At 53.2% G+C, this 27299-nt stretch overlaps 1 protein-coding gene across 5 annotated transcripts in view; it reads right to left on the reverse strand.

The window, feature by feature from the left end:
* Positions 1 to 27299, reverse strand: part of HIVEP3 (HIVEP zinc finger 3) — a 453641-nt gene that overhangs the window by 97159 nt on the left and 329183 nt on the right. The window contains exon 1 of one of the 5 annotated variants that reach the window (XM_045064323.1): positions 23637 to 23809. The exons of the other annotated variants lie outside the window; for them this stretch is intronic. The gene's annotated coding sequence lies outside the window, so the exon portion shown is untranslated. Of the gene's footprint in view, positions 1 to 23636; positions 23810 to 27299 lie in introns of those variants that run through there. 5 annotated transcript variants of the gene reach the window in all.

Here is a 27299-nt window from a genome sequence, read left to right on the forward strand (position 1 = left end):
GGCTACATATAAATTATTTGCAACATATATAAAAAAGGGTCAATATCCATGATCTATGATAAGTACCCATAAAACAATAGTAGAAGCTAATAAAAAAAAATACTAAAGCACTGGGCATGAAGGCTGCTTAAGATTCTCTCTCTCCCTCTCCTTCTGCCCCTACCCCTCCCCTACCTTCATTAGACATGAAAATGTCTAATAAAGATATGCAAAGATGCTTGGCCTCACTAATAATTAAAGGGATATAAGTTAAAGTCAATATCAACTCTCCCCCATTTGACTGGCAAAGAGGAAATTGACTGCCATCATTAGTGCTGCAGAGAAGGGGCCAAAATTTATGTCAACCCAGCAGCTTCCCAAGTGCACACACAAATACACATCATCTTACACATACATAGACACAGATGCATGCACACGTGTGATCACTGCAGTAACAGTTCTAACACTGAACATGGACACAATCCTAACATCCATCAGCAGGGAAGCAGTTTGATAAGTAAGTGATGACAAATCCACCCAATGGAATAGTAGTAATAGGACAATAACTTTTCTTAATTAAAAATAATTATGCACTCCTCCCAATAATAGAGATTCTTTGTGGCTTCATGTATGCGTTGACCATGGGGTTCAGCGCTACTCCCTGGCCATCTCCTTCCCTCCCCCCACAGCCTGCAGGATGGAAGGCAGGACTGGGACCCCATTTTACACACGAGGCTTAGTCAAGGCTAAGAGACCTGACAAGTGGTGAACTTCAGGGTGTCTGACCCAGGAACCCCCATTCTTAGCTACTACGTACACTTCCTGTCAATGGAATGGTGTGAGAAACCAGGAAAGGCAGCCTCACAGACCCACACCTGTCCACGTAGCTGTGGCTCTGTGGACATAGCGGATCAACTCCAAGCTGTCAGCTCCTCTGACAGGTGGGACTGTGAAGGAATGGGGTTTGGAGCATGCATGTTCTTCTTTATACATTTCTAAACTGTTCTTTTTCTTTTTCTTTTCTTTCTTTCTTTCTTTTTTTTTTTTTTTTACAATCAGCACATTTATCACTTTTATAAATTAAGGACTATAATTTTAAAATGATATTAAAATGTCTTCTTTTTAGAGCACAGCTGAACAAGGAAGCCCTATTAGGGCAAGAGGGACCCATCTGCAAGGTGGGTCCCACACCCAGGGCAGGAAGGACTCTTCAGCCACTGCTCTACAGGCCCCACCCAAAACCTCAGGGAGGTGGGGGGAAGGGCTGTCCTCTCCACTCCCCATCCTCCCTGTGGAACTGAAGCAGCGCAGCACGGTCTCTACTGGCAGGTGGAAGGCACCCCACATCCGGTGTGGGCACTGGGGTTGGCATCCCCGTAGGGGAAGTTTAGCGGGGAAGGAGTTACAGAAACTCCCCCGGAAACCTGCAGGGGCCAGCCTCATCCCAGGGCTGGTGAGGCAGCCAGGGGGGCTGGGGGTCCAGCCCTGGACCTCACACCCTGGTCCCGGGAAAGCCCTGGCTGCCCTCCTGACATACAGCCTATCCCTCCACTATGAACGGGACATCTGTAGATGGGGCTGGCATGTGGTCCAGCTGAGTTTGATCTGCTTGGGGCAGGGAATTGAGGACGAGTCTCTCCATCTGTATTTTCATTTCTGCTATCATGGTCTGTGGGTCGATAAGAAAACATGCACATCTAAGACAGAATCACACGGAATAATCTTGGTGGGTCATGCTGGGCAATTGGGAGTGGACACGGCGAGAATTGCCGGTATGCCTCATTGACCCAAGGTCACACAGCATGGATAGTACAGAGCGTTGGCCCAGACACCATCAGGACTTGGGTTCAGACCCTGGCTCTACCCATTAATATCTGTGTGACCTCAGCTGAATTACTCAACTTCTCTGAGCCTCACTTTCTTCATGAGTAAAAAGTGATAAACATCCCCTTTGTCTGGGTTTGTGGTGTAGATCAGATGAGACGATGCTGTGTGAGATGTGGCACAGACTCAGCGTGCTTGAGACACTTGACAAATGCCTGTGCCCTTCTCCAGTTAGAAAACATCCACACTGCCCTTCTTCTGTCCATCTCTCTGCCTATAGATCCTGTTTCGGGGACTGGCCCTGCGAAGTTTCCTGCCCTTTTCCCTGTGGCCAAGCTTGGGGCTCTCACTTTCCTGGGGTGCTCACCTTTGCCTCAAATGCCTGCCCTTCTTGCTGAGAATGCTGCCAATACACTGGCAAGTTCAGAGGTCGCTTCTGGATCCTTCCTGGCTCCTGGCTACATTCTCCAGACCAGAGGCTTCTCCCTCCCATGGAGCAGTGAGGTGTCCCAGACATGGAAAGTGAGCAGGGAGAAAAGTGGTGGAGCTCAGAGCCTTTGATAGGGACAAGATGTGCTTTGAGAATATCCAGAATGTTTTCCAAAAAAAGGAGGGATTTTTAAAATAGAGGATGGCGATACATTCCCATTTGTACTGACGACAGAAAAAGAGGAATGCCAAGTACAGGATAATGGATTCTGTTTCGTGATCAGAAGGAATATCCGGGCCCATAAACTCAATTGGCACTAGGCAGAAGAAATACTCAGTTTTCAGGCACCGCAGGGAAGGGAGACACTGAGGCACATGGAGGGCACCCAGCCCAGGAGTCTCAGAGGCTAGACAGTAGCAGGAAGAGAAGGTACAGATGAAGTCCCGGGGCAGCACGGGAGGCTGAGGTTCTGAGCCGCCAGGGCCCAAAGCGGGGTAGAGGAGTGTTTCCTGGTATACCGGGCCACGCCTCGTGGGGGCCCTCTTGCACCGGAAGTGTCCTCTCACTGGTACAGTAGAAAGCTCACTGGACTGGCCCACATGTGGGGTCCTGCTGCATCCAGCTGAGTGACCTTCCACAAGGTTGCTGTCCCTGGGCTAGACCACAAGGAGCCAAGGTGAAGATACCCGGCCCCTGCCTCGGGTGTCATGGATCTAGTAGGGAAGATGGGCCAGAAAGTCGGGGCTTAGACCCTTTCTCCCAAGGAGCCCCAAGCTTGAGCTGCTTCCTCCCCCAAAAGGCTCCTAACACCTTCCCCAGTTTGCAGAGAAAGAAGGGAGGGATAGGGATGGAAATCAACATTTGCAAAGAGCCTACCATATGCTCAAACTGTCCCTGTATCGTCTCTCTGCTGCACTGATGCTACGGAGAGGCTCCCCACCCCCCACCACGTGACAGCCACGGGAGCGGAGGTCCAGAAACCAGAGAGATATGGGTGAGCAGCCTTGCGGAGCAGGTCAGCCCCAGGCTAAGGTCGCAGATAAAACTGGGAACCTCTAGTCTCTGCCGCCGTGTAGCCTTGGATGCCACTTAGTACTTTGGTCTTAGTTTCCCCATCTCTAAAATGGGCCATGTAAGAATTTCATACAGAGTCAACTTTCCAAAGCATGACCTTCTTGCTGTTCCTCTTTTGGTTACTTCCGATCATCTCACTTTACTGATACTCACAAGGATTTTGTCTTCTAAAAGAAGAAGATTCCAGATCCCATAACAAGAGGACAAAGAAGAAGAACAGATGGAGATCCTGGGAGACCTCAACTGCTGGCCCACCTTAGGGAGGGAGGTTAGTAATGAAGGCTCACTGGGAAGAAGCAAGCCAGATGTGTGTATCTGGAGGTACAGTTGACTTGTGTCCCCACCGTGACTGCCTCCTTAGCGAATGGGGGAAGCCTGGTCACCCAGGACCCGCCAGGGACCCAGCCAACCTTCTGGTTCCAACCTGCCCCCACACCTGCCCAATGCTGCCCCTCCTCCACTCCCTAGTTCAAGGGCTCAGTCAGGCAGAAGGCGCTGTGCCAAAGGAAATTGTTTGCTACAGAGCCCTCTGGGTCTGCTCTGCTCTTCTTCCTTTTTTTGGACTCTGTGGCTGTTTGAGTGGGTACCTTTTTCCATAGAGAGTTTCCACTCCATCCGTTATTTATACTGTCTCCAGCTAGACATAGGCTGTTAGAGCCGGTGAACCGGATCAGGCCTGTGGGGCCCTTCTCAGTTTATCGGGGATGTGGAGGGCCTGGGTCAGCCGCTATTCCGGGGAGACTGGTGGGTGGGAGGAACGGCCTCGACCCCCTACAGGGCTCCTGTAGGCCGTTCCTCCCACCCATTTCCACAGTGGGATTTAAGGGCACCACCTCGTGGGTTTGAATCCTTCCTCCTCCGCTTCCCAGCTGTGTGACCAGGGTCAGGTTATTTACCTAATATTTCTGGGCCTCCGTGAGCTAGTCTGTAAATTGGGAGTAAAATTGGCACCTACCGGACTTGATGCTGGGGAGACTCCATAAGTTAATGCACATAAAATGCTTAGAATGGTGCTCGGCCTGAAGCCTCAGTAAATGTCAGTAAATGTGGATGAAGTTCTTTTTTCTGTCAATCTCGCTAAGATCCAGTGCCTGTCCCCTCCTCTGGGCCAATACATAGCAGGGTCGGAACTGTCCTCCTGAGCTCGCCCTCTCTGTAAGGCCAGCTACACTACCCTGATACCCAGCTCTCTCCTTGCCCTTTCCTGTCCCCAAGCCTTCAGCGGTTCCTCCTGGAGAATACGGTCTACACGTGGATTGCCTTCACAAATACGCCAGGAGGTCCCCTGACTTCAATGTCACCATACAAAACCCCTGCTCCTGGCCAAATGCCTGCCCAGAGGGTTCATGTTCCCTTCCATGCAAATCTCCATCTGGAACTCTTTTCTCCATTCCACTGCGGCCTAATCCAACCACACCTGTCCGTGTGAGCCCAGCGCACATGCCGCCTCCTCCATGAAGCCCTCCATGACCTACTCTCCCTGGCCAGAGATGACCTCTTATTTAAAGCATTTGGTCTCTTTATTGTGGCATTTACCTCCTCTCCCCTGGGTGTCTAATAAAACATATACAAATTCTTGTCGGCATCACAGAAAAACCACACGAGCTTTGAGGACAGGACTGGGATGTGTCTGATTCATCTCCGTATCACTCACAAAGCCTTGAACATAATTGGTGACAATAAATGAGTGAATAAACACTGAGTTCTCTTAATTTACTACCCCTGGGTAACAGGGGAAAATATCTGTAGGTGGGGTGGATGAGTCAACATCCCGACAGCATCCACACACTCTTCCTGGTTCCTCCTGAGGGAACCAGCAGATGGGGGTGCCAGCCAGGGACTGGGGACCGCAAGGGGCTCACAGCCCCCCCCCGCCCCCCACAACCCGGTCTCTACTGCTGAGGCCTGGGCGAGCAGCCCAAAGCCCAGGGTCAGATTCTGAATCTCAGCACATGGGTCCTGAAAGTCACCCAGGCATCCTAAGAAGTCCAGGAGCCATCGCCGACCTCTCCCTCTCCCTCTATGTCCTGTATGCTGCCAGGTTCTTAGGGAATTGGCTCAAGTATGTGCAGCCTTCTAGCTCCCCACCGACCCCAGTCACTGGGTCCTCTCTCTCTACACGGGACAGAGTGGCATCTCCGCATCATGGATGAGGCTCACGGCCCAGTGCTCCGTGACCACTTCTGATGCCCACCGACTGCTGTCAGAAATCTGGATTCCACCGGAAGGAGCCTCTTCCCCACAGGGCCACCATGACTGTCCAGCCACCACCCCCTTCTCCTGACACTCTCTCTTACCTTCTTGCCTTTCAACTACCTGATAATACCTGAGCACATCGTCTTCTTGCCGCGCTTCAAACCCTTGTGGACACTGTTCTCGTCCTCAGGAGAGGACTCCCTCCCCTTACCTGCCAGGCCAACTCCCACCCAACTTTGGAAAGTTCAGCTCTGGCAAAACTTCCTTCTGCCCCAGACCCGCCACTGTCCAGGGAGCCGGCTAAGACTCCCCTCTCTCCTGCTCCTGACCTTCCATCCAGACCTTTGTTGTGACCCCAACCATGCCACCGTGTGCTCCTTGTCCTTCCCGCTGGTCTGTCTTCCCCAACAGCCAGTGCCTCAAGGGCAGGGATAACGTGGACAAGCCTGTCCCCCAGAGCTTGGCTCAGTGCTTGGCATATGCAGTAAGCACCTCTGACGTCACTATGTCTGGAAACTCACTTTCCAGGACAAGCAACAGCTGATTTTTGCCAAACTGGCAGGTCCACAGTCCGCCTAAACCAAATGGTTCTCCCAAGGAACCGGCTGTTTCCCTCTGCACCATGGCCTCAGGCCCCAGAAGAGCCTGCTGCTAGCCCTTGTGTCCCTCAGGGACTCTATGGCCCCGTCTGCCCAACCAAAGACCAGACAAGCCCATCTCTAAAGAAGCCCTTCTGTTCTAAATCCCTGCTGAGGAGCTGATATTCTTTACCAGCCGCAATAATTCTTCCCCATTAAAGAAAAACAAACAGAGAGAACCAGGCCTCTTTCTCCGCTCCTCTGGAAAGCCCAGATGGGTCTCCAAGTATGCAAAGAAGCGAGGTGTCCTACTGATCCCTGAAGGAGTGCTCTCATTTGGTGGCAACTACGATGACCTTATGAGCCAAGGATTTCAAACCCCCTGGCGGTATCTGTTCTTTTTTTTTTTTCTCCTCCAATTTTCATAATTGGTTGAGATTGGTCTTTCTCGCTTTTCATTTTACATAAAGTGAGGGTGAGGGAGGGGAGCAGCTCATGGAGGGCTGGGGCCCTCTAGCCAGGGTGTAGGAGAGGTGGAACCAGCCCCCAGGTCATCACCCCACACCCGCCTGGGGCCTCACCCAACAGACAGGACGCTTCGACAGAACAACAGCACACGCCTGTCTCTGTGCTGTTCTGTGAGCTTTCTTCACGCAAACAGAAACACCCAGAGAGGTGAGGGCACAAAGCCCCACAGTGAGCTGGTGGGAGGGAGACGCCTAGTTCCTAGAATATAGGCTCCTTCCAGGCCCAACATTCCAGACAATAGGCAATGCTGTGAGCCGGACTTTGTCCAGGCAGAGAAGCCTCGATTCCAGAGCCTTCTGCCATCACAGGCATCTAATCCAGGACAACAGAAACTCTACACCCCCAAGACAGGGCAATGCCCTGTTCCTCCTGTTGGTCTCCCGTGCCCTTCTGGCTGGTGGTGAACACTGACTGCATGTGAGAAAGAGAAGGTAAGGAGCTAGGGCTGTGATTCTGGGACCTTCCTCTGGCCTAGCTCCCCTGCTTGTTACTCATGGTCTTGTGCTATACCTTTGAGGATATATAGGTCCTGTCTTCCAAATTCTACTATAAACTCTTAAACAGAGGCTCACTCTGCATGGACTTACTCAGCACACAACGCGGACAACTGTACACAGCCCATGACTTCTGACCATCCCCGGCATCACAGTCATCACCCCAGTAATTAAGGAGCTAATGCACAATTACTCACTCTCTCCTTCAAGAGTATAAGTTCTCAGGGAAGAGCCAGGCTGTTTGTCTTGTTCCCAAGCTGTAGCCCAGCCCCTAGCAGAGTATTTACACAGACAAGACACTCAAGAAATACACGTTGGAGTAATAAACTCACTCAGACTCTCATTCATGCATTAAATTGGAGGAAGAGGGGACTTGCCAGAGCTGAAGGTGACAGACAGGGTGTTCTGGTTCCAGCTCTGCCACGAGCTCCCCCTGGGCCCCCCCTGGGCATTTCCACACTCGAGTCCTCTTCCCTCATCTAGAAAATGGAGTGTGGGGTTAGACCTTCCGTGTCACATTCGTGTGACACTGAGGGGTATACCGCCTCGGACTCGGGGTCCCGGGCACCTCACTAGCCTCACCCATGTTCTGTGTTTTCTCTTGGTTTTGCCCAGGTCCAGGTATATGGGAGGGGTCCAGGAAAGAAAGGGGAGAAGGGATCGAGGCAGGGGGTGGCATAAGCCCCAGTTGGGAGAGCTGTTGTCACTCTTGGGCCACATGTTGGGGAGAGGAAGGTAACACTGACAGTGAGCCATCCCATGACCACAGTGTGCCCAAGGCCTCTCACATCAGCTTGCTCACCTCCAGCCTGGGCACCAGGAAGGAGGGAAGTGATCTGCCCGAGGTCAGAGTGAGCAGCCAGGACTGACCCTGGATGTCCTGCGGGCAAGTCTAGACCGTTGAACACATTTGGTGGCAACTTCTATGTCTTTATGAGCCAAGGATTTCCAATCCCCAGGCGATATCTGTTGTGGGTTTTTTGGTTTGTTTGTTTGTTTTTCATAATTGGGTGAGATTGGTCTTTCTCACTTTTCATTTTATATAAAGTGAGGCTGAGGGAGGGGAGCAGCTCATGGAGGGCCGGGGCCCTCTAGCCAGGGTGTGGGAGAGGTGGAACCGGCCCCCAGGCCATCACCCCTCAGCTGCACAGCCCATGTGGCTCCTAGGAGCCTGGGCACAACTGGTTTCCACCAGCAGAATCCACTTAGCCTTCTAGGTTCTGGGGGAGGGGCAGCAGCATACTGGTGGCTAAAACGGAGACAACACAAGTCACCAGAGCGACAGGTCCCCCGGGGGTGGCACCAGGTGTTATGAGAAGTTACTTAAAGGAGACAGGACAAGGGACCTTGAGGAATCCGAGGGCTGATGGGGTGCCTGGGGTGGTGTTCAGGCTGAGGAGACAGCATCTGCCGTGTGCCTGCAGGAGACCCTGCGCTGGGGGGTCTACAGAGCGGCACAGTCCCTGAGGGGAAGCCACTTTCCCACCTGGACAGCAGGCTGGCCAGCAGGCCCCTGTGATCAGACCCTGGGAAAACAGAAGGACCCACCTGTGACTCTCCCCTCTGAGGAACTCCCACCATGGCAGACCAGCCTCTGTGGCTCACTACCTGCTGTCTTGGTAACAAATTACCATCAAACTCAGTGGCTTCAAAGCAACACACACTTACTACCTCAGCGTTCTGGAGGTCAGAAATCCATGAGTTCCCCTGGGCTACAATCAAGTGGCTCACAGGGCCCCATTCCTTCTGGAGGATCTGGGGAGAATCCTTTTTTTGTTGCCTTTCCCGGCCTCTGGAAGCTGCCTGAATTCCTTGGTTCATGGCCCCTTCCATCTTCAAGGCCAGCAAAGGTGGGCGGAGCCTGCCTCACGTCTGACCTGGCTTCTCCTGCTTCTTCTCCCATATTTAAAGGGCCTTGAGATAGCAGCAGGCTCTAGCGGATCATCCAGGATAATCTCCCTATTGTAAAGTCTGCTGCTTAGCGGGCCACAATTATATCTGCTGCCTTAATTCCGCTTTGTCATGTAAAGTCACTTAGTGACAGGTTCTGGGAATCAGGACTTGGACACGTTTTGGAGGCCGTTATTCAGCCTATCATGCACGCTGCACGGAACACAGCTCCCCCAAACACAGCGTCAGGAGACAGGCAGCGCAGGCAGAGGGAGGGAGGGAGGGAGAGAGGAGGCGAGGCTGGCGGTCTGGGGGCGAGCGGGGCAGCAGACACACACTCACGTCCCACCGGCAACCGCCATGGCAGCTCCCCGGGTGCCTGCTCGGCGCACGTTGCCCTGAGAAAACTCGTCATGTCTCCACACTGAACCAGGCACGTGCAGTTTCCACAGAGACTGCCGGAGCAGGAGCTGAGCCAGAAATAACCTCGCTGAGGTGGAGACCATCTCTTCCTTGGTGCTCCACGGGCTCTCACACCCTCACGCTCCCCTGTCGACAGGCCCTGCAGGCACGAGGGGACCTTCCAGGGATTGGTGACCGCTGGGGGTGGGGGAGGGCGGGTGTGGACTCCCCCTACTCCCCACCCAGGGATCTGACTGCAGGGCTGGGCTGGTACCCTTGCCTCCTCAGCCCTGTGGAAAGCTGTCCCCCCTTTTTCCTGACCTCACTACCCCTGAGCTGTAGCGCCCTCCAGCACCCCAGCCTTTCCTTCTCTGACCTCTTGCCACCAAACACTGGGATCCCTGGGACACGCCCTTGGTCCTGTCACACGTGCTGCTCTGCCCTTGCCCCTCCTCCGGCTTCCAGGATGTGCTCGGCCCTGCCCAGAAGGGGGCCCCAAACAGAGAAGTATGAGCCCGGGGGTCCCCTGCCCTGCCTTGACTGGGGGCGAGCCCTCCCAGCCTTCTGCATGTGTGCCCTGGGTGTCCCCTGTGGGAAGCTGGGCCCAAACCCTGTCTCCTCCCAGAGCTCCCCTCAGCTCCCTGGGAGGTTTCCTCTAAGAATAAGATCTCATCCCCTGTAGGGGCTAAAAGATGTGCTAAAAGTATAGAGACCAACAAATATTTGGGCCTTACTGTCCACGCTACTCCGATGACAGGGTATCCTTAAGACCCTGGGAAATATGGCCACGACTTAAATTTCTCATGTTTTCTCTCTCAAAGGCAAACAAGAGTTAACACAACTTCTACATGCTAGGCCCTGTGCTGAGTGTTTCGCATGCCCTTAAGTTCATTTACTCCTCACCTGGACTCAGCTACAATCATCCCCATTTTACAGAGAAGCTGAGACTCAGAGAAAGCAAACAACTTCTTCAAGGTTGCACAGCGAGACAGTGGTAGAGCCCAGACTGGACCGCCATGTCCCATGTGCCAGACTCCAAAGCTGAGACTATAGCCACTATATGTCATTTTTGGGGGAGGCAGAGTGAAGGCTGGGGGCGGAGGCCCATAGGTGACCCATGTTAAATGCTAAATGGGATGCTTCCAGATTGCCTCCTAGAAAGCCCAGAGCTGGGCAAATGTCTTCAGTTTTGTCTCTTGGTATATACTGTGGTTCCATGCAAGATGTTATTTGGGCTAAAGAGAAGTGAGGAGAGGGGGAGGGGTGTCACTATTTTAAAAGTTTGGACATCACCAACTCCATCCTTGCACCGAGGACAAGCCCAACACTCAGGAACAGACATGACTTGCTGAAAGGCACGGCCTTTGCCGCCGAAGCCAGGGAGCTTTGCTCGCTTCTCCTGCTCCTTGAAGGAACATTTGCTTATTCTCCATTCAGCCCTCTGCACGGCTTGGCACAGAATTTTAGAATCAGATGTGGTGTGGGTCCTGGCTCCTGCTTTTACAGCCACTGCATGCCTGGCGGCTTGGCAGGGAAAACAGCCGAGTCCCCATTTCCTCGCCTGGAAAGTAGGGCCTGTGCGGGGGACGAGAGCAGGCACAGACAGGCTGCGAGTCGGTCCTGAGCGGTGCATCGTGACCATGGGTCCTGAGCCACTGTGATGGGGAGAGGGAAAAGAGCCCTACGCTTAGAATCCAAAGACTCTAGCAGCATCCCAGCTTTGCTACTCACCACCACGTGCCTTGAGCCACCCACTGGACTCCTTTGAGCCTTACTCTTGGAGATAAAAATGTCTCTGTCAGGGACAGTATGAATCTGAAATGAAGTAATGCAGGGAAATGCTGGAGGCATGAGTGGCCTCTGGGTGACAGAATCTCAGCCTCCACCCTTACCCTGTCTGATTCAGTTGGCGAGGGGCAGGGCCCAGGGATCGTGCCACGCCGTGATTCTGTTGCAGGTAGGCAACAGACCACACTGAGAAATCATTCTAGAAAGCACTCAATGTGTGTTTGTTCAACAGAATAGACGAATCCTTGAACATCTGTTGAGCTGCACATGGCTGCTGGAAGACATGGGCCGGAGGAAATAAGCAATTTTCTCCAAATACATTTCCTGTGAAGTCCAAATGATGGGAATTGGGTTGGGGCTTCTAGGACGGGGAGGATGATGCAAGAACTCCCTTCCCCGAGGAGAGGAACATGAGCTCTTCCTGTCGGACGGGGAGACACCTGGTGGGAGGGTCAGTGCCCAGTGGCGTGGGGTCCAACCCAGGGACGGATATCCCAGGGAGACCCCTGGGGACCAGTTCCAAACCCTGTTCTCTTCAGCATCTTCATGCAGACAGGAAAGAAAGAACTGAAAATATGCTCATTAAATCTGCATCTGGCACCCAGTTTGGCATGGTTGCCAAAATTCTGTAAGACTAGAATTAAATTAGCAAATTGGAAGTAAAGTGATTTTAAGCAGACATGATGGAATTCATTAGAGCCAGGTGGAAGCCAGTGGGGGAAGGGACCCAGGAAAGCCCACATGCCCTGGGGGTGGAAAAGCCCAGCCCTGAACAGAAACAGAAGAGAACCAAGCCCGTGAGCAGACCTGACCCAAATGATAGGATTCACCCCTCAGAATGTGCTGGTGACAAAGACAGCCCCTCACTGCAAGGCGAGGAGAAGCACCTTCTGGGGGACAGGAGATGGGGAGACCAAGAAGAGAGGCCCCAGAGAGTTGCTAGAAAATAAGATGGGGGTCTCCCCAAACTGGGGTCTCCTTGAGGGGAGCACTCAGTGTATGGACAGGGTTGGAATCCCTATATGTTTATGAGCTTGTGGTCTAGAGAAAACACAGAGATGCACGGGGTGGGGGTGGTGGGGGGGATGGGGTGGGGCACAGAGTCTAGGCAGGAAGGGAGAAGGACACTTACTAAGCTCAGGTACTGTGTGATACATCTGTGAAGGATCACCTCTCAGACATTAGCTCTTTGGATTTTTTTTTCAGGCTTCTTTTTTTTTGTTTTCTTTGTTTAACAATTTTTTTTCAAACACCTAAGTATTTCATGTACAATGTGGACAAGCGTCTCCTTCCCCGCCCCCACCCCCCCAACATTCTACTCCCAACATGAAACCACCACTCACAGTTCCCCAGTATGTTCCCATTCTTGTTTCCATGAGCACAGAAACAGATTTCAATGTGCAGACACGTACAGAATTGTTTAACTTTCCCTGTATAAAAATGGGATTGTATTAAACATAGCACACAGAAACCTTTCTCCAGTTAAGAAAATGCTGGAAATGTCTCCCTGGGTTGGGGCTTCTCGATTCACTTCTTTTTAAATGGCCACAAAGTAGTCCATGGAACAAAGGCACCATCACCTTTGTAAGTATGGCCACTGTTGGACGCTGAGGTCATTTGCAGCTTCTTCCTGCTGCAAGCAATGCTGAAAGGCACACCCTTGAACGAACACCTCTTTGTGCGTGTGTATTTCCCTGGGGCTGGGGAATTGCTGGATGGAAGTAGGCGTGGGCAAGTATCATTTTCAGTGACAGCAGTTAAGACTCACAAGTTCTCTTTGACCCTCGCCAGCACTGAATCTCATTTGTTTTCACATTGTTGCCATCTGTAAGCATTCTAACTTATAATCTTTCGGGTTTGGGTAGCTAGAGTATTAGTCCTAGGTTTTCGGACCATCACTGTGAACTACCTGTTTACATCTTTTGCACACTTAAAAACATGCCAATTTTTTCAGTTGATGTCATCGTAAGTAGTAATGACAATGAAAAGGTAGTTTTCTGTGGGTTGAGAACAGTTCTAGGTGCCCCACAAGCTCACAGCTTGGAATCAAAACCTTAAGAGGGAGGTGGTAGCATCAGCCCATGTTGACAGTCAAAGACAGAAAGGTTTAAAGACTCCTTATGATGTCTAAGGTCACACGTTTCAGATGGAGGACAAGCCAGTGTCTGAAGGATGAGCTGAACCAACCAAGTCATCCTCAAGTGAGACGTTTGCAAAGCTTCCTCCCTCCCTCCAGCTAAGTCATAGAGAAAGAACCCCTCCCCCCTGAAATTCTCCCTCTTTCTGTTATTTCTCCTTTACTTTATCTGGGGAGGCTTTCAGAGCATGTTGTGCTCGTAATACCAGGTTAGGAAACTGAAGTTCAATCTGACAGAGGCGATCACAAAACAGACCTGGACCCTGCATGTTCGACAGGACGCGGCCCATGCTCGAGGAGGAGTCTGGGGTTGGGGGGGAGAAGCAGGGTTTGGCTGGGGGCAGGATTTACGTGTGGGGCTAGAAGTCAGGGAACAAGGAGGTTGAGGCAGGGGCCCAGCTGCAAAGGATTGACAAGCACTGTCAAGCTTGGGGGCAACATGGGAATGGGTTAAGGCTGGGATGCAGGAGTGCTGTGAGTATCAGCCTTGCTCAAAATCATCATCGAATCAAAGGGTGTTCTCACCGTCCCCGGACACGCCCACCGACAGGCATGTGGACCAGTAACATGCTCTCCTTTTGGTGTGAGAAACACACCTGCGTATATGGAAGTACAGATCGCACACGCAAATAACCATACTTGACAAAGATCAGATTTTGGCCTTTAGTGGCATTTTTAAAATGTGGTTCTTTTTTAGCTCCCCAAACACCAATGTCACAAGTGGGTTTCTGGGTTAGAGACCCACCACTGAGCTGTCACACAGGCTTGGCTACCCTCATCTCAATGACATTACTTCTATCTCCCATGAACGCAGCACGGAGGGAAGGACGAAGGATCATTTGCATGCCATTTGCCACTTTGCTTCTGAGAAAAAAGAAATTAACAAAATCGGAAAAATGTGTGAAACTGACATGCTGAAACTAATATGCAGAACCAAGTTTTAGAGGCACAGTTCAGCATTCGTGTTGTTTTTTTCAGCTTTGACCTCAGATAACTTCAGTGTTTCCCCACATATTTTCATATGGAATTCTAGCCCAGTCACTCCTTTGATATATACACACATTCCTGATGCATATATTCATATGTGTATATCCTATATCTTACGTGTACATCTATTGGAGATGCATAGGAGTTCTCTGATCAGTCAAGCTTGGAAAACTGCACATATACCTACCTCTACACACACATTTCCCCACACATGCTTTTTTGGAGATTTCCATTGCACATCTTTCCTATTAAAGACCCGGGTGTCCTGCAGGATACAGCCCTTAAGGTACGTGGCTGTAGCACTTTTATTTCCTCCCTGTAACACCCTTCCTCCTTCCCATCCCTCTGCACCTGTGTTCTCCACACCTTGGAAAGTGCTGGACTTCTTTATTTCACAAGATTAGAGCCTAGTGAAATAAACAGCCCATCTTGGAGGTTCATCCTACTCCTATAAAAATTAAATGCTTTCTAATAGACTCATGATGACGGTTTCCTGTCTATCTGGTCGTCTTTGACTCTTGTATTTTAGGGCAACACCAAATGCCCACAGGCCAAGGCAATGTGTGGAGTGACATGAGTCTCCTAGAAACCCCTAGGAGACCAAGGCAGGCGAAGTTATGTCGCTCTGCAGTTGTGCAGTGAGCCTGGGCCAATCACCTGCTCTGGGCTTAGAGGTTGGCAGCTGGAGGGCCCCCAGAGACTCACCTAAACCAGCTCACTTGTTGTGTGAATGGGGAATCCCAGCGAGAAGGGACCAAATCTGAGAATACCTTGACCCCAGGCTCTTTTCCTTCAATCTAAGAGACAGCCTTCCCTGGCTGTAAATGTTTTCTACCCTAAAAGTAAACCAGATTCGCATTAATAGGCCCTTCCAGCTCCTGGACTCAGTTCTCACTACCTGGCACCCCTCCTTCCCAGCCGTTACTCACTACGATTCCTACAGTCACGTCATACAGCTCTACAGATAAAACTAGGTTTCCATCTGTCTGCTGCAGCATCAAGCAAAAACGCGTCGGTGAACTTTCATCACATGGAAAGGGCATACTTGCTCTAGCCTAAAATATAGGTCATACAATATACTAGAAACTCATTTAGGGGCAGTCTCCGGGGGAGACCGTTCCTCCTCCAACATGATACCATCCTCAGTTTATCCTTTTGCTTCTTTTCACCCACGCAACTCTAGGTAACAGCGTGGGGTATTAATAACAGCAGGGACTCAATGACTTCATGACCTTTTATGACTTTTCCTCCATAACCTTGAGGAGGCCAGCTAGTCGGAGCATATGTAGATTTAGTCATTTATTTTTAAATCAACTATTTGCTACGGAATAATCTCATATGGACTGAAAAGTTGCAGGGACAGTTCCCATAAACCCTTCACCCCATTTTCTTTATTTTTTATTTTTTTTAAAGATTTTTATTTATTTATTTGATAGACAGAGAGAGATCACAAGTAGGCAGAAAGGCAGGCAGAGAGAAAGGGGGAAGCAGGCTCCCCGCTGAGCAGAGAGACCGATGTGGGGCTCGATCCCAGGACCCTGAGATCATGACCTGAGCTGAAGGCAGAGGCTTAAACCACCCAGGCGCCCCGCACCCCATTTTCTTTAATGTTAACACCTTACATAACTCAGGTCCATCATTCAAAGCTCAGAAACTGATGGTGGCATGTCACTATTAACTTAAACTCCAGATGTCATCAGTTTTTCCACTAATGTCCATTTTCTGCTCCAGGATCCAATCCGGGATCCCACCTCGCATTTAGCCATCAGAGCTTCTTAGTCTCTGGGTTGATTTTGTTTTCAAGAAAGAACATCCCCGGGGCGCCTGGGTGGCTCAGTGGGTTTTAACACCTCTGCCTTCGGCTCAGGTCATGATCCCGGGGTCCTGGGATTGAGCCCTGTATCGGGCTCTCTGCTCAGCGGAGAGCCTGCTTCCTCCTCTCTCTCTGCCTGCCTCTCTGCCTGCTTGTGATCTCTCTGTCAAATAAATAAATAAAAATCTTTTTTTTTAAAAAAAAAAGAAAGAACATCCCCTCCTGCATGCAAGGTGGTGTGCTTGGTGCCAACCTGCCCTATGAGGAGACCCAAGGTGTCTGATGGGCAGTCGAGTACGGCTTTGGGTGTCCACTCCACCCATCCCCTGGAATGCGGTCCTGGGCTTGTCACTCCACATACGGAGTTTCCAGAGGCCACATCTGCAAGATGGAAGTGATTGCTTCTACCTTGTTAGGATGAGACAGTCTATGCAGACAGGCATTTTGAAGGCCTAAATCCCAATTCACTTAGAGCCCTATCCAGCTCGCTGTTAGCTATAACAGCAATCAGGAATTAGATACGGTATCCTGTATCTAAAGCAGGATAGCTCAGAGTCTGGGCTGCCTGGCTGAGCTGACCATTTTAGTCTCACATAGGATCTACCTATAGACACCCATGTACACCCATGTACAAACATGGGTGTTTCTCCATGGTGTACATGGGTGTCTATAGGTAGATCCTATGTGAGGCTAAAGTCATTCTTAAATTCATTTGTTCTACATTTCCTGCATGGCTTTGCTCAAGTGTCACCTTATCGAGGATAACTTTCCTGACCATCCTACAGACAGGAGCCCCCTGAGTCCCTCCCTCTGGCTTTCTCTAGCTTCTTCCCCTACTTGATTTTCTCCCACAGCACTCAGCCCATTTGGCGTATTGTACATTTCTGTGCTCCTTTGTTCACTGTATGCCTCCCTCTGCTGCTTTATAAGCTCCAGGACACCACCACTGCTCTCTGTTTTGGACACTGCTGCACCTCTGAGCCTAGAACAGTGCCTGATGCTTGGTACGTGTTCAACAGATCTTTGATACATGAAGAACTAACTGGATGCTCACTTTCGCTCTGCCATCTCTCGCATCCATCCCGATAACCTGAAAACCAACCCTTCCCATCCAAACATACTGTTTAATTCAAATAAGAGAAAAGCTACTTGGGAAGCAGATGGCTTTGAGGCTTCTGGGCCTTCTTTAAGAAAAAAAAAAAAAAGGAGTAATGCCTTTCTTTTAATTTAATTGCATGCCATTAATGTCCCTACCTGCCTCCTCTCCCATGAGCAGCTCTGTCAGTTAGAAACCACAGTCTCCTCCTCATCCAGAGTCTGTCTGCTGGCCTCTCGGCACAATCAATTCCAGCAGAGCCCAGGCTGGAAGAAGTGGGTGAAACCCCCTCACCCAGCTGAGCTGCTTCATTATTGTGGTCACTCAGCTCTTGTACATCAAAGGCCTGTAGGCCTCTCAGAGCAGGAAGAAAGCCAGGGGATCCTGCAGACTGGCCTTGGGGAGGACACTGAGGTTCAGAGAGGGGAGGAAACTGGCAAATGACACACAGCCACCTAGCAGCAGGTCCCAGACAGAACCCAGGACTCCCGGCTCTGCACCCTGGTCATGACTCCTCTAGGGCCAGACCTACTCTCCCATGCCCACTCCCCCCAAGGGGCATTTGCTTGTTTCCTTGAGTTCCAATCTGGCTGTCTCCCTACCCATGCCCATTCCTGGGGACCTGACGAGTGTGGGCAGCACTGGTGGGGGGACTCTCCAAAAGTACCCACACATGGGACAGTAGAGCCCAGAGCCAAAGAGAAAGGAAATGGGGGGTCACATTTGGTGAGAGCCAGATACCTTCTTACCAGCTCACCTAACACTCATAGTGCCCTGCAACAAAGGTGTCATAACCACATTACACACCGAGGAAAAGGAAACAGAGAAGTTTTAAAATGCAGCAAATCACACAGCCAGTATGTGGCCGAGCCAGCAGCAGCGTGGAGTTCCTTCTGGTTCTGAAGCCCTTGTGCTCTGCCCGACCATGCTCGTGGAGACCCCAGCACTGAGCGCTCTAGAGACGGGTCCTAAAAACAACAGAACGTTCCTCTGGAAAAGGAGCCAGAATCATCCCATTCTAGAGATGAGGAAACTGATATCTGGAAAGAAAATGCCACTTGTCTGGGGCCACGTGGCTAGCGAGTGGCTGGATTGGCCAGCAACCGAGCTTCTCGAGGAGGCAGCCTCTCTCCAAGTGCTTAGCCCTGAGCCGAGCCCGTGGAAGGATGCAACCCATGGCTGGTGAAACAACGAATGAATGGCAGAGGAGGGGAGAAGCACAGCTCCTGTATCTCCCATAAGCCATGGCTTTCCCCCCAGCTGCCCTCGGGGAGGGGAGAGCAGGCTGATGTGGGGGAGCCCAAGCCTGTACATCAACACGGACCTCCAAACCTCAGACCCCCTCTCCCGGCCAGTGGATGTGTTGGAGGCCTGGAAAGTGACACAGGCCCTGGTTTCCACTTGGCCCTCAGCTCTCCACCAGAGCTGGAGCTACGTGATGAAGAGGAGTGGGAAGATGGCAGGGCTCACTCTTTAGCCCAGTGACTGACGTTAATGACCTGGAGTGCACCTTCTTTTCAAATGTCTGCTGTCTGGAGCCAAGTGGTCCATTTTTATTGAACCCTTTAGGACCCAATTCACAAATACTGTCATTGCTTTTATTATCATGCATGTTTTATACCAACAACCAAAACAACCGTTGGCTGTTCACCTACTACATGCCAGGCACAGACATCTCATAAGATGCCTGACACACATGGTTTCCTACACCCTGTGCGGCCGCCTCGTAGGTCAGTGTTCGTGTTTTTTTATTACAGACAAAAAAGCTGGGGCTTAGGAGAGGTAAAGGGACTTGGCCCAGGAATATGCCATAAAGGAGGAGACACAGACTTGGGCCTGCGGGTCTCCACAGCTCACGCTCCCACCGTGAAGCTGGTGTGGGCCTGGGACACAGGGGTGAGAGCCATAGCTAAGGATGCATGGAGACTAGAGGCACAGCCTGCCAGCCTTCCGGGGCAGTCAGCTGGCTGGGCTTCTCATCCCCAGGTTGACCTTCTAGCACTAGGGTGCTTCTCCACATGTGCACCCATGCACCCATGCCATCCTGACAGGCTTTGAATCTTTTGTGGTGGGACTTGGAACTCTTCAGTTAAAAACCCTCAGGTGAGGGCACCTGGGTGGCTCAGTAGGTTAAGCTTCTGCCTTCAGCTCAGGTCATGATCTCAGGGTCCTGGGATCGAGCCCTACATCGGTCTCTCTGCTCAGCAGGGAGCCTGCTTCCCCCACTCTCTCTGCCTACTTGTGATCTCTCTCTCTCTCTGTCAAATAGATACATAAAATTAAAAAAAAAACCCTCAGGTGACAGCAAAGGATGCCCTTGATTCTCAGCCATCAGGAGGGATTTTCTCACATCCATACCTTCATCTGGAGGGTTCTAAAATGTTTCTTATGAAATCCAAAGAATTTCACAATTTACAAAGAATACCTTGGAAGCTGAGGCCTAACGACCCTAGGATTCTCAAGAGAGCAAAACTAATTCTGACTGCCACAAATGGTGTGTTTTTATTCACCATGATGACAATTCCCAAACAGGGTGGTGTTTATGAAAAGGACTTCGGAGCCCAGAGTCCTGAGTTGGGGTCCTAGGTCTACCTTTTACTATCCATGCAACCTTAAGCAAACTCATTCCACAAAATAGTTCCTCAAAGCTTGCTATGCATGCATCAGCCCCAGGACTAGGAAGAGGGAAGATGGAGAAGTGGCCCACAAAAGCCACAGCCTCTCTTAACTCAGCATTCCTCATCTACAAGGTGGGAGCCAACAGGTACCAAATGCCTATGACAGCGTCTCAGGCCCTGGACGTGCTGGCTCTCTCTTCACCACCCCCCCCTCCAAAAAGCACCTCAGGAGGCAGGTTCCTCCTGTATCATGCTTTGCAGCTGAGGACACAGGGATCCAAGGACTGCATCAGCAGCTTGCAGGAACCTGCAGTGGCCGCATGGAAAGGACTGAGCTCTCTCCCACTTCAACATTCCCCCCTTCGTGGGCCCTCCCCCCTTGGCAAATGAGCCCACAGAGTGAGCGGGATAATAGGAGAGAGTGCTCTGCAGCCGATCAGGAACTGCACAGATGTATGACATCATGGTTATTAATAATGGAAGTGGCACAACTAATTCACGATCCCTCCAGATGGACCACCTGAAATGTTGTGAACCTCCTGCAGATAGCATCAGATTTTATCACGGTGGCACTGGAAGGGGGCTTATGAGTCCAGGCTTTGGCTCATTCATAGGGGTGGGGGTAGACAAGAGGGGAGGGCAGCCCTCTGAGACCACAGGGGCTGCCCCACCCCCAAAGCCCAGGTCACACAAAGTTGGGCTTTATCGACTGAACCACGGAGATCAGGCACCAGCCACTGGCCCCTCCAAGGGGACGCAGCAGGGAGTGGCCAGTGTGGCCTCTCCACGGGCCCTAAGCCCAGCTCCTTGATGTCACAGGGCCTTTGTACCTGCTGTTCTGCTCAGAATACTCCTTCCCCAAAAGTCAGTGTGGCTGTCACTGTTTCAGCATTCAGATTTTGGGATAAATGCCAATGCCTCACGAGAAGACTCCCTGGGCTCCATCTTAAGCTTCGCCTATTCCTTTCTAACAGTCATCCTTCTGTTGTATCACTATTTAGCCTTATTTTAGTCCATTACTAGTCATTCTCTCTCTCCCCACTGGAACACAGACTCCACGAACAGAGAATTAAATGATTTTCGGTGCTGTCATCCCTAGAAAGATGCCTAGGACGCAGCAGGCACTTAGCAAACATGTTCAGCGAGTCCCCTGGATGTTGGCTTGGGTCGCAGCCCCCCTAGCAGCCCGCCGTCCCTTGCCTATTCACTCACTCACTCACTCATTCAATAAATGTTTACTGAACCCTTTCTCGGTGCCAGGCGTACTGCTAGGAGCTGGGGATTCCAATCAAACAAATGACACAGAGTCCTTACCCTAACAGAGCTGTGATGGTTGATTAAAACAAACAACACAGAAGCCAAAGCTGTCAGTCACATCATGTGTGACCACATGATAGCTGACCCCCCCAAAAGGTGGAAGGATCAGTATGGCAGAAGATACGATAAATGGCACAACTCTGGGAAAATGCAAACATTAGATAGACCTTGCAAGGGCTTCCTAAGGGCTCAGTCCTCAACTGGGCGAGATGGTTCCAGGCACCCCCACCAGCTCTGGGGAGGTGGGGACAAGGGGACAAGCCCATTGCTATGGGTGCCTCCTGGCTGAAGCCTGGAGCACAACAGGATGGATACACATGAGTGACCCTGTGTCTAGCAGTGTGTGTGTGTGTGTGTGTGTGTGCGTGTGTGTAGAAGCAGGTGACTGAGAGGTAGGAGGGTATGTGTAGGTGTGGGATCTAAGTGTGAATGAGTACACAGGATGGAGTGTGCAAGTATGTGTGTGCTCAGGGGGAGAGGGATTTGTGCTTAGAAATTGATGTGTGAGTGTGCAGAAGTCAGTGTGTGTGCATGTGTGTGTGTGTGTGTGAGGACACTTCTTCCCCTACTCTTCATCAGAGGTCCTAACCCTTATCATGCTAAAGTCCCCAAAACAAATGACACATAGTAGCTACCCAATCATCATTTGATTCATTCACCAACAAATCATTTCAATCTTTGGGCTTGTTAAATATATTCTGCAGAGTGTCCACACAAAGCAACAAAACTGGTTCGAGAAGAGAATGACGAACCTCTGGATATAATTGAATGGGGTGAGAGCACTGGATGAGGAGTCCGGGTTCTGGTCCCTGTTTTACCACTATCTTGGGCTGCTGTTTAGTTGTGTGACCTCAGAGCAGCCAGTGAACAACTCTGAGCTTCTGCCTACTCTTCATTCAAGAAGGTAACAAGAACTTCGCTCCCAGAGTTTGGTTGCAAATCCACACCACCACACCATCACTGCTGGTAGCCTCAGAAGCACTGTTTCCTAGGAGAGCGAGCACATGGAACTTGAAAAGGTCTATAGGGTCCCCTGGGAAAATGCTGGGCTTGACAACGTTAAACAGGTTCTTTTATTGCAGTACTTCTCAGAACCTTTAATTTGCCAATATGGATTGAAACTGGCCAGCAGGATGATAAAGAGCTGGCAGGATTTGCCAGACTTACTAGAACAGGGAAACCTTTACTCATGGCACGGCTTTTGGATCTAATGTTTCCCAGAACACGCTTTGGGGCCTCTGCTAGCAGGCACACAGGACATTTATCAGTGTCCCCTTTCTTGCAGCTGACTGAACAGAAACAGCACTCCATCTCCCTAAATCACAGAGCAGAGCCATGGCAAATACCAGCCCAGAACCATCCAAACCACAGTAAGCGGCATGTGCACAGGGCTTTCTACTTACACAACGTTTTCACTTGAATGATCTCAATTCTTCCTGACAACATTCATCTGCGGACCCTCAGCCCCATTTTGCAGATGATAAAATGCGGCTGAACGAAATTGAAGACTCTACCCAGAGCCACTGAGTGAGACTTCTAACTTGACTTTATCAGTTTGCATTGGGTCCTTGACCAAACCATCAATGAATACATGATCTATTCTATAGATAAGCAATTGCAGCCACAGAGCAGAGGCCCCTGCAAGATGCAGTCGCTGACACCACCTGCACCTGCTCAGCAGCGGCCCCCACTCCTTGCCCCCTGCATTGGTTGAGGAGAGGGCAGAGGAGAGTGCTCCAAAAATGCCCATGGAGTAGAAGCTGCTCTGGAAACACCCAGGCGGCTAGACGGGGAGTAGCTCCCTGCCAGGCACCACACCCTCCGGATTATGCCAGGGACAGCCTCCCCCCCACCACCACCTCCGAGGCTGTACCCTCTGCGCCAGGTGCCATTCTGCAAGGAGGGCGGGAAGAGCCAGAGCTATGTTTCACTCACTCCCAGTAAGCCGGAGGAGCACCAGGCTGGTCGGCGGTGACAGTCTGAAACTGCCACCGCCTCCAGGGGGAAGGGCGGCCAGGGCTGCCCAAGCGCTTCAGCGGTCCCCACCGGTGTGCTGGGTCCCACTCGGTAGGGAGCACCGGGCCAGAGAGGCATGCCGGGGTGAGGGTCTGCCCGGGGCCCCGGGGGCTGCGCCTGCCAGCGGCGAGCGGGGCTGTGCCAGGCGCGAGTGTGCGAGAGAGAAGTGTGAACGCGGGAACGCCTGTGTCACCCCAGGGCGGTGACAGAAGTAGCGTCTGGGAAACACAGGCAGCGAGCGCGTGCACCAGGCAACCCCAGGCTACGGAGGAGTCCCAGAGGTCCCCGGGAGTTGGCACCGGCGCGCTCCTGCACACGCGCCCGCGCCCAGCCCGCTCCCACCGGCGCGGCGCCCGCCAGTCCGTCCGCTGCCCGCCGGCGCGGGGCTGCTCGCCGCTCCGCGGCGGTGAGGGGCCCCGGGGCTGCCAGGCCGCGGTGGGGCGCGGCGCGCGGAGCGCTCGCTGCTTACCTGCCGGGCGGCTGCGGCTCCGCTGCTCCCGGCTGGGCTGCGCCGGGCTGCACTGGGCTGCGCTAGGCTGCGCGCCCGGCCTCCGCGCGGCTCGGCAGCGCCCGCTTACTCGGCTCCGCCCGGCTCGGCTCCGCCCGGCGGTGCCCCGGGCGCTAGCAGGCGGCCCACGCGGCGCGGGGTGGGCGCGGGGCGGGCTGGCGGGCGGGCGCCGGCGGCGGGCGCGGCTCTGGGCCGCCCCGCGGCCGCTTGGAAGCTCCTTATTTGGGCAGTGATGTCAGGGGAAGTCGCAGGGGCCGGACCACCCACTTCTTTCCATTCACTCCCCAGAGTTTCCTGTCGCCCTGCCCGGGAGACCCCGGCACCCGCCCCGGGCGCCTCTCTGGCCCGCTCGGCCTTTGCGCGCCCTGCCCCGCTGCCTGCCGCTCTGGAATCCCTCCCCTCCCCGCCCCGAGGCCCGGGTCCCGCTGGGCCGGGGCGCGGCGGGCGGGCGGCGGCCGCGGAGGGTCTGTGCCTGGGGAATCCCCTGCTCACGGCGGCCGCGGGAGGGTCTGCGTGGCGGCCGCCTCGGTGACAGGCCGTGTCACTCCGGGCGCCGCCCCTCCCTCCGCGCCCGCCCCGGCTCCCGCGCTGTCATTTCCTCCCGGGCCCTCCGGGGAGGGCAGTCAGGGAAGCCCCGGTCGCCGCCGCCCGGGCCCTGCCGCTTGGCGCCCCGCCTCGGCCGCACGGGGCCCCGCGGGTGTCCATCGTCGTCCCCAAGGTGCACGCTCCCCGCCTCGCTCCCCGCCTCGCTCCCCGGGTGCCAGCCCTGCTCCTGGAAGCCCGCGCCTCCTAAAGCGGGAAGGCACCGTGCAGAGCGCTGGGCGGGGCGGGCCTGGCTGGGGGCCTCCCTGGGCTCCAGCCTGGGGTGGGGGTGGGGGGACACCCCGGGGCTTCCCAATGGCCTGACTTTACCAGAAGCTGCCGGACTCGGGACCTGAATCACACTGATCCAGGCTGTGGCCAGTCCGCAGCAAGCTTGGGCCAGTCCCCACTCAGCACCCCCCTGTCCCCCGCCCCCGGCCTGCTTCCCAAGGGAGCAGAATTGCAGGGGGCCTGGAGACCTCACCGGCATAGGATTTTACCGATTCTCGAACCCTGAGGCTCGGACAAGTTAGGTGATTTGCCAGGTTTCGACTCTGAGCCGCCAGCGCGGGCCTGGGGTTTGGCTGACTGTAGCCTAGCTTCTCCTGGCCCGGAACAGCCTTAGGAGGTTAGAGGAACCAGGGCCAAAGTCAGGACTACGGCGGGGCCACCTCAGTGCCCAGGGTGCCAACTGAGGGAGACATCCTTGTAGCTCAAGGGCCCACGAGGTGACTGACCATTATTCTGACCAGGGACGGCTTCCAAGAAGGCCCCAGGTTTCCTCTGGCTCCAAAGCCATGCCCTCAAATTCAAGGCCCTGTCTATCAAAGGGCATGGGTTCCCTCTGACCTGAGGCCACACGGGGCCAGGGGACATAGAGGCCCTGGGGATTTCTGTGCCTTCCCCATACAACAGCTTCTAGCAGAGGTTCCAGTTCCTCCCCCTCCAAATTCGCTCAGAGCAAGCAATCCCCTTCCAGATCACCAGCTTGAATGGAGGGAGCCCCAACTTCCAAAGGGGCCCCACACTCCTAGGTGTCAGCGGGGGTGGGGGACTTGGGGGCAGGGAGGAAGCCATAGCTCCCAGGCTGCAGGGAGTGAAGGGAGGTGGGATGTCAGCCGGACACGGGGCCTGCACACTCACAGGCACAATTACACACCTGCTGGCCAGTCGCCAGGCCTCCTAGCTGTTCTGCTGTTCGTCACCACCCCAGGGTCCCCATCTTCCATCAGGGCCCAGAGCCCCATCTCAGCTGTAATTGGGTCATGCCCACATGTAAGGCCCCGGAGCCCAACCCTCTGTGACTTTTGCCCAGTGCCCCCTGCTCCCCAACCCTGTGCCAGTTTTCACTCCCTGGGGTCTGTGCACTGACTCTTCTTCTGTCTGAAATACGGTCTCCACTCCTCCTGCGGTCCTGCACACCCTGAATCAAGCCTGTCCTGGACACAGGTCTTTCCCCTGATTAGGGCAACAGGAATAGGGTGCCCCCGGGGTCGGGTCCTTGTCCCTCACTCCACTCCTGCCTTGCCCCCACTGCCCTGCTTACCATTTCTGGTGGGAATAGTTCCAGGTGGGAGAAAGTGGATGTCTTAATTCCTATGCCCTGAGGAGGGAATTTTTGTCATTTAAGCAAAGGCTCAGATGACAGCCTTGCTCCTGCGTTAGGATGAGTTCCTCCCCCAGCTCTGAGGAGTGGCCCTGCTCCACTGGTCCCTCCTGGTGGATTCAGTCATCTTCCTAGGCTGCCACAGGGAGCTCAAGGCCTCCTGCCTCTAGAGACGTGTCCCCCCCACCCCCTGCAGTCAGCTGGGAGTCATCTCCCCTCTCTCCAGCTTGGGAGCTATGAGGAACTTCCATTGTAGTTCTTCTCTCCCATCGCGACTGACGAGGTTACAAATGTTCGTTAAGTGAATGAATGATCTTGGGGGCAAACTGAGAGACAAAAATAAAAAGAGGGGCAGAATGATCTGACAAAGAGTGGTGGCTGAGGCTCCAGGGGTCCAGACTGGGGGCTGGGGAAAAGGAGGGGGTTCTTAGCTAGACTGGATCTGCTGGTCACTCAGGAAGCTGGGCCAGTGTGGACATCGCTGGGCTGGCCCCTCTGCTGGAGCGCTTTCCTGGAACTGCTCCTTCGTTCCAATTCTCTGTGGCTTGGGATGTGTCTTCCCGCTCCAGAGTCATCCCAGGCAGCCTGGGATGTCCCCATCCCAGTCCCCCAACCCCACACCATCCTGAGCTGGCCTTAGCTGGATGAGGGAGGGAGGGAGGAAGGTGTGCTGGGAGAAGCACTTTCACAGTCCCACTGGACTCCCCCAAACCACCAAAGGCCTTGCTCTTTACCCCACGAGCCCCTCGGGCCGCATGCCTCTGTGGCCACCCTCCAGGCCAGGCAATGCCGGCCTGAAAGTCGTCATCCAGCTTCTCCCACAACCAAGGCTACCTGTGCCCACCTGGAAATCCAGCTGCCACCCCAGTTCTGGTGCAAATTCTCACCAGAGTCTGGAAGGGCTTCAGGACTCCAGCTGCAGGGCTCAGGACACAGGTTGGGGGCAGGCAGCCCTGCTTTAAGGCTAGCCACGGAGCTTGGCTCCTCTCTTTGAGCCACGACACCTGCCTGAGGCCCGCTTCCCAGCCCACAGCTGGCTGGATCTCATGTTAGAAGACAGGGGGTGCCAGGTGCCAATTCCTTCCTATCAGCCCATCCCCAGCAAATAACTGGGCCAGGTCTTAAGAAATTCCCAGAGTCTGGCCCTGGGGGTCTTCCCACATGCCTTCATTCCTCACACATGAATCAGGCCCGTTCCCTGTTATGGGAACATACAACTCACCAACCTGTATTCTGGACGTTCCATCTGAGGATGGAGACTGGCAGGTCATCCCTGTGCCACTTGCTCAAGGCTACATGGCTATTTACCAAGCCGGGGTCGGGGGGGGGCGTGGGGGGCAGTGCAGGGGTGGGGGGAGCACAGGAGGTAGGAGATAAGCCTCATTCTACGGCTGGGGCTACAATTCAGGGAGGACACAGCCCAGGTGTCCCAGGTT

The sequence above is a fragment of the Mustela putorius genome, unplaced genomic scaffold, assembly GCF_011764305.1.
Source record: "Mustela putorius furo isolate JIRA1106 unplaced genomic scaffold, ASM1176430v1.1 tig00003853_pilon_pilon_pilon, whole genome shotgun sequence".
Lineage (NCBI taxonomy): Eukaryota > Metazoa > Chordata > Mammalia > Carnivora > Mustelidae > Mustela > Mustela putorius.